The following is a 14,157-nucleotide window of genomic DNA, read 5'->3' as shown; positions in this document are numbered from 1 at the left end:
GAGGCTCTCCTGAGAAAGGAATCTGCACCGACTCTCTTAGGTATAGACATTCACATCCCTCTACACTTCCCATGGATCCCTTGGCCCTTAGAATCTGGTTCTTGAGAATCAGGGATCTACCTCAGAAATTCTGATTAACGACTTGAACTACACAACGCTTGAAGCTCATCAGAACTCACCTTTGGCTGCCATTTCTCCTCACTTTGCTCCTTCTCTCTCTCTCTTTCTTATGAAGACCTCTTTTTGAAGTCCCTCCCAAGGATGACTGGTTTAACAGCTCAGCTGGAGGCATTGCAAGTTGGGCTCTTTTGGACCATCAAGAGGATGATTCACCCAGTGACAGCATGACACATAAGTACAATTTATTCTGCACAGGCCTCTATGCTGCAAAGAAGAGACCAAACCCAAAGCCATGTTGTCTGCCTTTGATAGTATCATTTTCCTCAGTGTTGTAGAATTGGTGGAGAGATCATCTGAGCTCATCTTCATCAGGGTCTCTTGTATATGCCATTTAGTTCTTCTTTCTGTTTATTTGGGCTGTGTTTTTTTTAATAGTTTTTGTTTACTTTTCTCTCTTTCCTGTTTTCAGTTCTACAAATCAAACCCAGAGGCTTGTAGGTATTAGGAAAATTCATTACAACAGAGACACAACAATTTTATCATATTTCCATTAAGTATTAGACTATGGCAGATAATACTTTCTCACAACAGGGGAAATGGAGAAGAATTTTAGGAAATAATGGCAAGCATCCATGAAAACTATCTTCTGCATGGTACCAGGTCACAGGGACCCCCTGGTCTTCCAGGCGCTTCTTGTATAGCAAGGCATCATCTCGGAGGACATCCTACTCACAGGTCACTATGAGAGTCCCTGGAAGCTGAGTGATAATCTGGTCATCAGCTATGAGGGGGGCATTTTCTACCTCAAATACATGACTGGTTTACAGATAGGCAGCCTCATTAAAAGGTGTGGGAAATTCTGCTTGGTACTTGTATCTGAACCTTTCAGGGAGATTGTCAGCGCTCAACCATTTCTTATACTTCTCCCAGATATGGGTAGGAACACACGCACCTTTTAACAAGTCATCTTTCCAGGAGGGGTCAATTGTCAAATATCAGCAGAAACATAATGAGGTCTCTGGTGGGAAATGGGACATTTTTGTTCTGTTGATATGATGGTAATTGAAAATTGATGCTCTCCAGAACAGGGTAAAACAAGATCTGTCCCCAGAGCTTTGGAATATCTGTTCTGCCCACCAAGGCCTGGCTGACGAATGCCACAATGGTAGCTCCAATGCTGTCTCCAGAGACCACAACCCAGGAGGGGTTCACCCCATAGATATCTAGTGTCTTCAGGAAGTGATGGTGGCATTCAGACATTCCCTGAAACAGAGCGGGTGATGGTAGTCAGGAAGCTTGCGGTACCTGTGGAGGAAAAAGGAAACCCACGACCCTAGTGAGTAGAGGGTTAGAAGACCATTTGAACAACGTCCTCTACCACACTGAGGAGACCACTTCTGATAAAATCCTCAGACTTGTGTGTAGCCAAAAAACATGTGGATTCCCATCTATTCTGTGTGTGCATATGAAGAAGCTGCTTAGAGTCAGCGTGGCTGAAGTTCCCAATCCAAACCCCTATCTGCTTCCACAGGCAAACAAACACAGGTTTCAGAAACTTCCAATCTGTTTGCTTTGGTAACAGAAAATACACAATGATGGGGACAGGGAGGAACTTCAGCTACTGGTGATCTCACAGCCTTTCAGCAGCCATGGGGAAGTATACTTGGTGTCATAGTGAAATTGTTGTTTTTTTTCACAGAAAAATAAATGGGAAAGAAGAAGGGTAATATAAGAAGGAAGAACTTATTTCTGAATTGAAACTTCTCTCAGCCCTCTTCTCTTCGACTGTTCCTATGGCACCCTCTGGTAAGTCTGAAGCTCCTTTTCTCCCTGTATAATTCCAAAGCTGCCCATCAATCTGCTCTGATCCATGGGCCAGATCTCTGCAAGTATCTGCTATAACAACACACGGTGAAATTCCTCGCAGCCATCAGTGCAGGTGCTCGAGGATACCTTGCTGTGGTCTCTGTTAGGCAATTTCATTTTCTCCAAGGCTTTTTGGATCATGGACTATTTTGTTAAAAGTTCAGATACTATAGTAGCCAGTTGAGATCAGGTCTTGACACTGTAAAGATTTTGCTCTCCTTAGTGATTTCAAAATAGTCTAGAGATGCTTAGTAACTTACTGGAGTCCTAAAGCGCCTTGGCGCCTCATGCAGAGGAAATCCAAATAGAATGAGTCCATCAACGAGGCATAACGTTATAGTCTTCTTAAAAACTTCACTCACTCCCTTCTCTAAACTGTATCACACTGACTCGTCATGACCTTTTAGACTTAGATACAGATTCATATTGACCAATGCCTGTTCTTTTTTTATTCCAATGATTTGTTGATTTCTCCAAGAACAGTGATTTATTCTTAGTTACTCTCCACATTCATCTCTGCATGTCTGGAAGTGGTTAGGTAGGGAAATATGTACATACGCAGGTTGGCAAGTACATAGGAAGGTACATAGGTAGGTAAATAAGTAGGTGTTTAAATGAAGAATTGTCAACCTGTAGAACCATCAAGTATGATATACAGTGAACAGGACATTGACCTTGGCCTGCAGACAGTGCTGCTTCCCTACCATCTTCATCCATATCTCCCCTGAAAGACATGCTACCCTCAGATCACCTTCTTTTCTCCTTTTCTTTTTACATTTTTGCTTTGTGTCTAGGTGAATTTTTAAATATTGATTTGGTGTTCTTTTTTTTTTTAATTCTCAAGGATATTAGCAGACTTCTTGTATACTTGTGAAAATTTTCCCTTAATTTTACTAAGATTACTTAACATCTTAACTGCTCTTAGGGTTCATTCGCAAAAGATCTCTCGTGTGTTCCCTAATAGCTCAGTCATTCTACAATTGGGATAGGAGGTATGTTGGAAAGGCTCATTTATCCATGTCTTGTTTCCTAAATCCTAGAGCCAATCCTTGAGACATGACCTGATTGAATCAGACAGAGAAACCAGGATCTGTTGTTTTGTAGTCACTTGTAAGAGCAGCCCATTAATTTGCTCCTGACTTTATACCTTTAAAACAATCAGAAAGTACATTTGGCAAACAGTTTTGATTGGTTAACTAAATAAAATTCCACTTCTTGTCACATCATATGCACAGTGCACTGCCAGGGTATTCTTAAGAGAAATCTGGGAAGAACCCCCCTAAAATTAACTCCTATGTTTATGTGCTACATACCATTAATATTATTGTACCAGAATCCATTGTTAGGACAGACACACAGTTATATAACTATTATACTACCACCACCAGCCACTCAAATCTGTCCCATGACAAAGCATCTGTCCTGTGGGAGAAATTCCCCACCCTTTGCCTCGGTCTAAACAGCCTAATATCCCACCCAACCTTTCTCTGGCCTTGCAAGAGAGAGTCTCGCAAGAGAGAGTCTTGCTCAGGTTCACTGGCTTCCTGGGGAGTGTAGCCTACTCACTAAAGCCCACTTTCCCTCAAATGAACTTCTGCTTCTCTCAGTACTCATGTGTGTAATGTTTTGTTTTGGTACCTCAATTCAGGGATGTCCTTAAGCTTCTTTTTCTCAAGGTTACCAATGTAGCACTAAAGCCACAGGTACACATCTGGCATTTCTGCCAGGTAATTGAAGTCTCAAAGACATTTCTACCTGTGCTAGCTTTGAACTGTAACCTTCAGATCTCAGTCACCTGCATAGCTGGCATGACAGGTCATGTATGTCTTATTCAATACTTTGCTGGAAATTAGGTGAACCTAGAATGGCACCCAACTGAGATGCCAGTGTGTTACCAAGAAGGTGAGGCTCTTATTTCAACAATGGATGGAACACTCCTTGACTCACAATCTCTCAGCATTATAGGCAGTGTTTATAAGACCTAGTTACAAGAAGTAGATTACTGATGGTGCTGTTCAAGTATACCTTGTCTCTGGACACTGACTCTCACTATCTTCTTTTGAAACTACTTGATGAGAATTTTGCTTTGGTTTTTTATTTTGGGGTGGAGGGGTCCGGTTGCAGGGTCTGAACTTGGCCCGGGTGCTGTCACTCAGCTCTTCAGCTCAAGGCTAGCGCTCTACCCCTTGAGCCACAGTGCCACTTCCAGCATTTTTCTTTTTGCTTATGTGTGGCCGAGGACTCAAATCCAGGGCCTCATGCATACAAGGCAAGCACTCTACCACTGAGCCACCTTCCCAGCCCCTTGCTTTGGTTTTTGACCTTATGATCAATCCAAATCAGTGGAGCAAACTGGCTATGAGTTGATATTTTGGGGACCATGAACTAAAATAAATCTTTACAAAGTGGTCAGTGTGAGGACACTTCTCTGAACTAATGTGCTGAGAAGTAGGACGGTTGCCATGACCACACTTAAGCCCTAGGAACTGGTCTGTGAAAGGAATATTGAAAACTTCACTATGTAAGGTGCAAGGCCCCCATGTATGGAACTGGAGGGAAGTCGGTGATTCTGGGAGAAGTTCTGAAGCCTGGAATGCTGACAGCAATGTTGACATAACAGATTGTGCTCATGAGGTCTGGGGTGGAGACACCATTCTGTTGGGAATCGGATTAAATGCCATTCATGTAACATTATAGCAAAAACGCTCCATTTTGTCCATGCCTTCAGAATTTGTGGGAGATAGAGATAATTATAAACAAAAAGACTAAGCAGGAACATTGGAAAAATAGATACTCTTTTCCAGAAAACTATTATTAAAACTGTTATACATATTGTGTATGGCTGTCAAAGAGTATGGTTGAGTAAAGAGAAGAGTTAAGTAAAAGGAAACAACATTTTGCTTAAGGAATAGGAAACATCCCTTGAGAGTATCTCAGGAATTGTCCAGAGCTGGGCGCCAGTGACTCTTGCCTGAAATCCTAGCTACTCAGGAGGCTACGATCTGACAATTGCAGCTCAAAGTCAGCCTGGGCAGGAAAGTCTGTGAGACCCTTATCCCAAATAAACCACCAGAAAACAGTAAGTAGCCCTGTGGCTCAAGAATTAGAGTGCTCACCTTGAGCAAAAGAGCACAGGGACATTGCCCAAGCCAAGAGTTCAAGCCCTGCAACTGACAAAAAGAAAAAAACAAACAAACATGGTCCAGACCCCATCCGTTTAGGTGATCAAGTGTGAAAGTTTATACTCACACTTGAGCACCTTCCTTCCATAGGACCTATAGGAAGTAGGTAAGTGTGTTTGTATTGTGTCTTATTTCTGATACATTCCTGGCTCTTTCTACTTCCTGACTACAATTGTGAGAGCAGCTAGGCTCTGTCATGTCCTCTTGCCACAATCATGACATACCTTAACAGAAGGACCTAGAAATGAAACAAGCTCGCTAGCCTGCATGGACTAAACTCCTCAAATAGTGAGCAAAATTAAAATCCTATTTCTCCATAAGATACATTCCTTCTGTGTTTGTTAAAGTGATGGAGACTGTGTAAAATGGAAAGATGAAATCTTGTGTTTACTCCACCACAGCTGATCCTTGCATGCCCAGTGTTGGTGAGGATTTTCCACCCTTCTGATATCCTATGGCAGTTTACCGCTGGCTGGGAGTGAATGTATGAAAGGGAACCTGTGGTCAGGACTCCTGGATCTTGCACATCCTCCTCCTGGACTGCTCTGGCTGCTACCCTACCCCTCTTACTCCACTTACCCCACTGAGAGCACCACTGAGTCTGTCTTCAGGACCATGAACTGCACGTGTTGTGGTACACATCTGCAAGACAGGAACAAGAGAGTTCAGGCCATGATGGGGACAAATACTTGCCACCACAGGCCCACTGAGAGCAGCTGCTGTTGTAGGGCTCTGGAAAACAGACTGCATGTGTTCTATTATTGTCTCCTCTGAAATAACATTGTGAATCTCTGTGTAGGCAACGTCACATATCTATCTACAATTTACCACATATCATATCTCACATGGGCCATGAGGCTTAACTTCTGCAATGCTTATTTTCCAATAGGGTGAATTGAGACCCTAGAAGGCACAGGCATCTGAAATTGACTTTGGACTAGAAGTTTGGACTAAGGAGTTTGCATTAGAAGGAGGAAGATTAACTATTTTTTCTATTGATTTTGGTGAGGATTTAGTGTCTCTGGGTGGCCCACTGTGATTAATGCAGGGGTTTGTCACAGGTTCTACAGGCAGAGAAGATATGATAAAGGCAGTAATGGAAAGGAAGGGAGGAGTCATAGCCATGTATCTAGAAGCCCCTTTGGGGATATCCTGACCTGCACCTGCACTGAGGGACCATATTGTGAAGAACATTGCCAGGAAAGTACAATTCCACTGATGATGTGTTCCTCACCTCTACTTGGTTGAACTCCACTAAGCTCCATTGACTGCTAGAATTGGCCCCACCCAGGGGTCACTGGATAGCTAGCTGAGGCTGATGGGTAATGAGGCCCTTCCTCCAGGACCACACACCACAGGAAAGCTCTTTACCCAGGCTGCCTATCACTGCAGCCCCTCCGTGGTAGAAGATGACGCCTCGACGAGGGCAGGAGGACACTGCCTTCGGCTGGAACAGCCTCATGCGGATTGTCCCAAATCGCAGGTTGGTCACCACCACTCTAGGGTCCTTCCTTATTGGCAGTAGGTGTAGTGCAAATTGATAAAATCTGGGCATCGAGCAAATTCTTAGCTTCTCAAGTATACACCCCTGGAGGAGAGTTGGAGACAAATTTCAGTTATCCCTTCAAGACTCAGTTTCTTTAAATGAGCTATATGAGCCATTTTGGAACCAGTGTCAATCTGTGTGCACACAACTCCTATGTGGGAATGAGTTCATCAGTTTCTCCTAAGGTTTATGGATATTGATGCTTGTCAAGTAATTGTAAGAACTGAGAAGCAGGAAATCCAGGAAAGCTAATCATTCTCATCAGATGGAATTCTTGTTGCTACTTGCCTTGGATCAAAGCTGATTTTTACATTATTTCTACCAACCTGCACGTCATTACTGAGGTCAGATAGAGACTTCCTTTATTGCTTCACTCAAACCCTGTATACACATAGGGGAAAAGGCACACCACTGAAGTCCTAAGACACAACTCTTAGGGTCCTCTTTTTCCACACATATCACTGCAAAGACCAAGGTTGACTATGGACTTGCTGCAAGGTGAGCCCTGCCTCCCCAGACTTGGAAACTCTAATCCTCAGGTAAAGGCTGTTGTACTGCTGCCTCAACCTGCTGTCTCAACCTTGAATGAGGTGATTCCACTTCACCTTTCCTGGTGGTGCTCTCTTCAGAACACCAGGGTTTTCAGAGTGCATGAAATCTGCACAGAATGAACTTTGCAAAGATGATTTGCCTTTTTCATGATTTCTCAGCATCTGCCCTTTCTTGTCAGGGACAATGGCATGTTCTAAGTGGGATGAAGGCACTCTGGGGTTACCCTGATGCTATGGCAATGCTAAGTTACAGGCAATGGACTCTGGTAGCTATAAATTTCTCATAGTGATGGTGCATCTGCTTTCTGATCAGCTATACTACAGAGGCTGGGGCTGAGTTGGTGAGTTTGGCTGGTTATGCATGACACAGATTCATGATCACAATGATAATTGTAACATGAGTCTGGTTTCCATTTTAGGTGGCTTTTGACTTGCTATATGGCCTCTTATCTCACTGGAGGACCCCAAAGACCTAGAAGGTTCTGAAGGCCTTCTGATCTCCCTAATAACACTTAACATCCTGGGGCAGAAAGGCAGACTAAGACAACACAGACTCTACCCTATCCATAGGTGTGTATCAACTTATATATTTATATCAACATATATGTATGTATCGATATTTATCTCAGTAGATATGTATAGATAGATAAACAATTTGATATTCCACAAGAACCATTTGGACATACTCTCACATAATATTCTGCCACCAAAGTATACACTGCTTCCTTTGTCTTCTCTACATCCTTATTATTGTTTTTTAGGATGGCATTGATCTCTCATGCCTAACTACTTCCTATGCTTTAGACAAATAGCTATCAGCCACATAAAATGAGTAACATTAGAAGCCTTATGCTTCTAATCTTAACTACTTAAGAGAATGAGATTCAGAAAATCATGACTGGAAGCCTGCATAGGCAGGAAAATCTGGGAGACTTCCTTTTCCTCCAACGAAACAACAAAATGGTGAAGTAAAGGTGTGGCTCATGCGATAGATCACCAAACATGAGCAAGGAAGCTGAGTGAGGGCACGAGGCCTTGAGTTCTAACCCAAGTACTGTCACATTAAATAAATTCAAGTATTAACATCATGCATTTCTCTTGTTGCTCTATGTCTTAGCTAAGTTTCAAAGTTCAAGGACACATGCTATTAGATTACAAATAACATTTTTTATCTGCCCCAGTTTTATGAAGGAATTTCACTAGCAGCAAACCTTTGTCCAGGAGATTTTAACCTCATTTCTCTGGTGAATAACTGCTGGTTCCAATCTTCCAAAACAGATCAACAGCCACCAACTCTTACAGCCTCACTGGCCTAAGTGATATATGAGTAACAGGATGTGTTTTACACAGTTTGCTATGGACTGTTTAACCCATGCTGTCCTGCATAGGTAGGACCACTAGTCACTATACCAACTCATTGTCTAACTCCAAAAACCACAGATTCTTTCTTTTTAGAACCTACTTTATGAATTTCTTCTGTTAACTGCCTGTTTGGTGAGTGGACACAAGGACAGTCAAGGCTCATTTTTATGGCCATCACACTGCTTTGTTTTTCCACAATGAGCCTAGAGCAAAAGGTGTGGCATCTTTTGATTGATCAATATGTATTAGCCTGAAATTATAGTCTATGGGACTTTTTGCAAAATGCTGGCCTAAGGCTTCACTTCACAGTACTTTGGCATAATACAATAATTAAAAAAACAACATTACCCATGTGATATTAGGTGGCCAAAGGGGTGCATAATCTGAAATTCATAGTGTGGACGATTGCAGGTGGAACATCAATAAACGTCCAATATTTTATGTGAATCCACAAGGTTTTTCCACATTGAAAAATGAGAAAACAGATTGCATCAGATTCTTCCCTGTACACGTTGTGGCCCAACATCTGTGAAGCCCAGGCACCTGGTTCCAGGTCAAGGCTGTGTATTATCACACCACCCTAATATTCTGCAATGTGGTCAAGGAGAGGGGCAGATAGTGGTAAAAAGGCTTCTGTGAGATGGTGAGAAGCCATGGCCAGGCTACTCAGAGATGGGGAAACATTGAGGGAGTCCTGTAAGGAGCCCTGTATCTCTCCTCTCATTTGGAAAATCAGAGATTAGCACGGTTGTGTCTGTGCCATGGTAAAAGAGGAAGAACAATCACCCTTACCCCAGTCTTGCTCTTCCTCCTCAATTCCCGGGTATGCTAAACTAAAAACTAACCTCACAATTAGTCTTTATATTTGTGATTTCTTTTTTTATACTCATGTTTAGGCATGTATGGCCTTGCTGATCCAAAAGGGACAGCAATTCTTAGACTTGAGAGACAGCAAACAACTTACTTATGAGTACACTTTTCATACATAATCCAAGAGTGTAGACCCCACACTCTCAACTACCAACATTCCGGGCTCCTCAATGATAAGGCACTATCCACTGCTATGACCAGTCATTGAACAGGGACTAGATAGCCCAGGGCAACGTGATTGCTCTGGTTTGGACTGAAGTCACTCAGGTGACTCAGGCTTGCTTTTGTCTTCCTATGTATAGAATCACCATAGAAACTTCTTTGCATGTTGCCTCCTACCTTTCTGCCTCTTGAGCAGACATTGCTTCACTGCTTGTGCCTGTCCCAGGTATGAATGCTTCCCTCATGGGGACTGTGGAAATTATCTACTGATCCAGTGGCCTTATTGAATCTCAAACTGTCTACTAATAAAGTCAGTAGCTGGTAGTATGGCTCAAGTGGAGAATGCATGCATGCATGCATGAGGCTCTTGGTTCAATCCCCAGCAACAGACACCACATTTCCATCTTTGTGGTAATAGTTGGGTCTTATATGGAGAAAGGAGGTGAATGCCTGCCTATTATAAATTGTTGTGCTATCCCTGGCCCTTTTCTCCCCCTTCCCCTGTGATCACCTTCCCTCTATCATATCCTTCTGCTGTTATGATGATCTGCTTTACCAGAACTACTTTAGAGATACTCTTGTAAATGAACCCAAGCACCTGAGCACAGCTTGGAGATAATCAGCAGATTCCTGTAATAACTTCATAACTGGGCAATGGATAGAAAATCCATACTAGAGTGAATAGTGGTCTTCAAAGTTTTAGTTTGCTATAGGGTATTACATAATCACTCAGTAAATGAGCTAATGTGATGGGCTTGAAGTAAGAATAGTTTAAGTAAATAATTCAAATGTAACATGTCAGACACATTGTTTTCAAAAGGGAAGATGTTAGGAATGGATATATTACCACTAAAACTCTATACAAAGAAAGGAAGGAAGAATATGTAGAATATTCAGGCAAATCCTTTCCTCCATTGGCAAAAGGGAATCAACTAGGCCAAGATGATGGGGTAGTGAGCGTTGGCCTCAGATCACAGTCAAGTTTCTTGTCATTGGGTCATTGTGAATAAAATGGTTTGGCAAGTGTCCATCAAATTGTTAAAATACCTACTTGTACACAGCCACCAGAAACAAAGATGAACAGAGATCTACTAAGACACAACTCTGATTCTTGGAAACAAAAGTACCAGATTATGGTCCCACGATCCCACTGATGTCTTTCTCTTTTTTGGTCACCCCTGATTAGTCTATTTGGTGGCATCCATCTACCCTCTGGTGGTACACAAATGTTGTTGCAGATCAATTTGCAAACAAACAAGCCCGTTTCTTTGTTTACCTATGTTCCTCAATTTGTCTCTATATGTTTCTCAAGAAACTTCCAGAGGCCATAGACATACTCTGGGGAAGGAGAAGCTAATGAAGTAGATGCTGATAGTCAAAGAAGTAGCTATCTGCTCATGTCACTCACAGGTGCTCTCTGATCCTGTCTGAGCCTAGTCTCTTATGTATTTTCACATGCAGCCAAAAGGTACTCAAGGAAGACTTCCCTGTCATTCCTCAGCGTATTTTCCAAACCCAGCACCTCTGTGCTCATGCTCTGCAGGACCATACACATTGAAGCCAGGTTCTCTGTAAATGGTGGCTATTCCTTACATCTGTGCTTCCTTAAAAGTGTCTTTTTCTTGTTTGTTTTGTTATGTTTCAAATCCAGGAACCTACCTCTTCAATCTTCTCTGGTAAGTAAAATATTCTTTATATTCAGTTTCTCTGTTCAAATTCCTGTGTGCTGTCTGCTTCCTTCTTGGTCAACATTGAGACAAAATTAATACAAGAAATCACGTAGGTGATAGACTATAATATGATTGTGAGGACTGGTTTGGTTAAGTCCTTGGGTTTTAATGTGCAAATCTTATGTCCTAAGGGGATTCTGAAGTATAAAACATGGGCTCTTTTCTGGTGCTAGTGGTTCATACCAGTACACATACCAACTCAGTAGGCTCAGATCTGAGGAGCTTGGTTCAAATCCAGCAAAGGCAGAAAAGTGTCTACGTCTTTTATCACCAATTAATCACCAGAAGAGCCTGAAGTGAAACTGTATCTCCACAGGTGTACTGCTTGCCTTGAGCAAAAAGCTCAGGGACAGTGCACAGGCCCTGAATTCAAGCTCCAGAATTCACACACACACACACACACACACACACACACACACACACACACACCAAAAACTGGGGTTCTATATTTATATTTAGAAAACATTTAAAAGTGGAACTTCAAAGTAAACTGTAGAACATCTTACTAACATAGGTATCTTACCTTTTCTATATCAGAGGACACTGGTATCTTATGCTTGTGAGCTCACAAAACCTTGTTTGGCAGATGTGTCAGAAATCAATTCTACTGCTCCAAGTAAAATAAACATTTTTTTTTATCATCATACTCAAAAATCTTGTTTCATGGAGGATGTGACACTGTAACACACAGAAGAAAGTCTGCTACAGATCAAAACAATTATAATATGTTGGTTATACATATCATAAACAACTTGAGCCCTACAGGTAAGAGTACATTTCTTTGTCTTCATCAAAGTGTACAGTACTCTGGTAGGAAGTATACATATACAAAAGAGAGCATTTTAAGCATCTTCACTCTGGAGGATCAAATAAAACACCATCATACACAGAAATACAGCTAGGCGTTGTTCATGCTCTTTCAAAACTAGGGGCAGAGTGGGGAGGACAGTAGTTTCTTTGGTCAGTAGTGGAAAACTTGCATTAGGACTGATCTGTGTTCATAAGGATGTCATATGAGGGGTTGGTTAGCACTTTGTGGCTGAAGATTCCACATGCTCAGAAGAGTGGACACATGCTGTATTCAATGTGTATTCAATTCTGCAAACGACACATCCTAAACCTCGGCTGTTCTTGAGAAATACATCAGCAAGAACTGGCCAGACTGGGAGAAGATCTTCAATATCCATACAACACACGTGAGCCTCATATCTAAAATATGACCACAGCTTAAGAATTAAATTCCCCGCAAAACAACCCCCCATATAACAACCACCCCATTAAAAAGTGGGTTCAAGCCTTGAAGAGAGACGTCTCTGAAGAGGAAAAACGAATGGCCCAGAGACAGGTGAAGAAATGCTCAGCATCTCTGGCCATCAAAGAAAGGCAAATCCAATCACCACTGAGAGGGCGGGGCCAAAACCGGAAACACCACCGGCTCTCCACCGAATGGAGAGCTGGGCCTCCAAGCTGTTTCCACAAGAGACCCACACCAGCAAAGAGGCCAGCACTCAGAGAGAGACGGGAATGAGCAGAAGAACAGGAAACGCGTGGGAAGCCACACAGAGCCGGTAAAGCGGGAAGACCCGTCCCCACCTGTGGCTGCGGCCCTGCCGAGCCGCCCAGGCGGCCTGGCTGGGGACCCACCGGGGACCACAGAGCCACAAGGGTCTGAGGCTTCCAGAAGATTCCCAAGAGCCGGTGCTGACCGGGAGAATACAGGAACTCAGAACCCGCTTGAAGGCCCTCAGCCGCCGTGGAGTCTCTGCTCCCGCCCGTGGAAGCGGCCCAGCCCAGCCGGGTGGCGGCTGCAGCGGCGACAGGGAAGGATCCCAGTTTCCAGTGCAGCGCCTGTGTGAGTTTCCAGTGCAGCGCCTGTGTGCTCCGGCCCGCGGAAGGGGCCCAGGCAGCGGCGGCAGCGGCGGCAGCGGCGGCCCTCAGGCTTGAGTAGCAGCGCCTGTGTGCTCCAGCCTGTGGAAGGGGCCCAGGCAGCGGCGGCAGCGGCGGCAGCGGCAGCGGCGGCCCTCAGGCTTGTGTCCCAGCCCCTGTCTGCTCAGGCCCGCAGAAGGGGCCCAGGCTGCGGCAGCAGAGGAGGCTGCAGTGGAGGCAGTGGACTTGTGACCCGGTGACCCTCTGCTCCAGCCCAGCCAAGGGCAGCATCCGCGGCGACGGCGGCAGCGGCGGGGACCCCAGACTCGCAGTGCGGCTTCCCTGCGCTCGGGCTCACAGAAGCGGTCCAGTCCGGGCAGGGGGCGGGGAGGAACCCCAGACTCGCAGGACAGCGCCTCTCTGCTCTGGCCGCGGACAGCTGCAGCAAGGGAGCCCAGAATCGTGGAGCTGCACCTCCCTGCTCTGTCCCATACAAGCGTCCCGGCCTGCGGTGGTGGTGGCAGCGGCGGTGGGGGGGGAGAGGGGTAGGGTGGAGTGACCCCTGACCCGCTGTGACCCCATGAGGTCCTGTGGAAGCAGGCTGGCCTGCAGTGGCGGTGGTGGCCGGGGACCCCAGAAACCCAGCGGTCCAACCCGAAGAATGACAGCGCAAAAAACAACTGCAGCAAGGATGCGGACCCCATAAACAGTGGCAAACACTGTGAAACACAGCTCCACCCACGCCACCACCCAGCACAGCCCACAGTCATCTCAACGAACAGGCAACACAGTGGTGACCAGCAACCTACAGTCGACAAAAACAGGGATCTGACACAGCACCCCTGGACAGCTACCAACCAGTACAAGGATAAGTAAGTACCCCAACAGCGGAACCCCCCCCC

At 44.4% G+C, this 14,157-nt stretch overlaps 1 pseudogene; it reads right to left on the bottom strand.

Moving 5' to 3' along the window:
* Positions 1 to 677: 677 nt before the first annotated feature.
* On the bottom strand, positions 678 to 9,904 carry LOC122121432 (annotated as a pseudogene).
* Between the last annotated feature and the right edge of the window lie 4,253 nt (positions 9,905 to 14,157).

This window comes from Dipodomys spectabilis, unplaced genomic scaffold, assembly GCF_019054845.1.
Source record: "Dipodomys spectabilis isolate Male_0828 unplaced genomic scaffold, ASM1905484v1 ptg000188l, whole genome shotgun sequence".
NCBI classification, from domain to species: domain Eukaryota; kingdom Metazoa; phylum Chordata; class Mammalia; order Rodentia; family Heteromyidae; genus Dipodomys; species Dipodomys spectabilis.
Note: the sequence above shows the minus strand (reverse complement) of the source record. Positions and strands in the feature narration are given on the sequence as shown.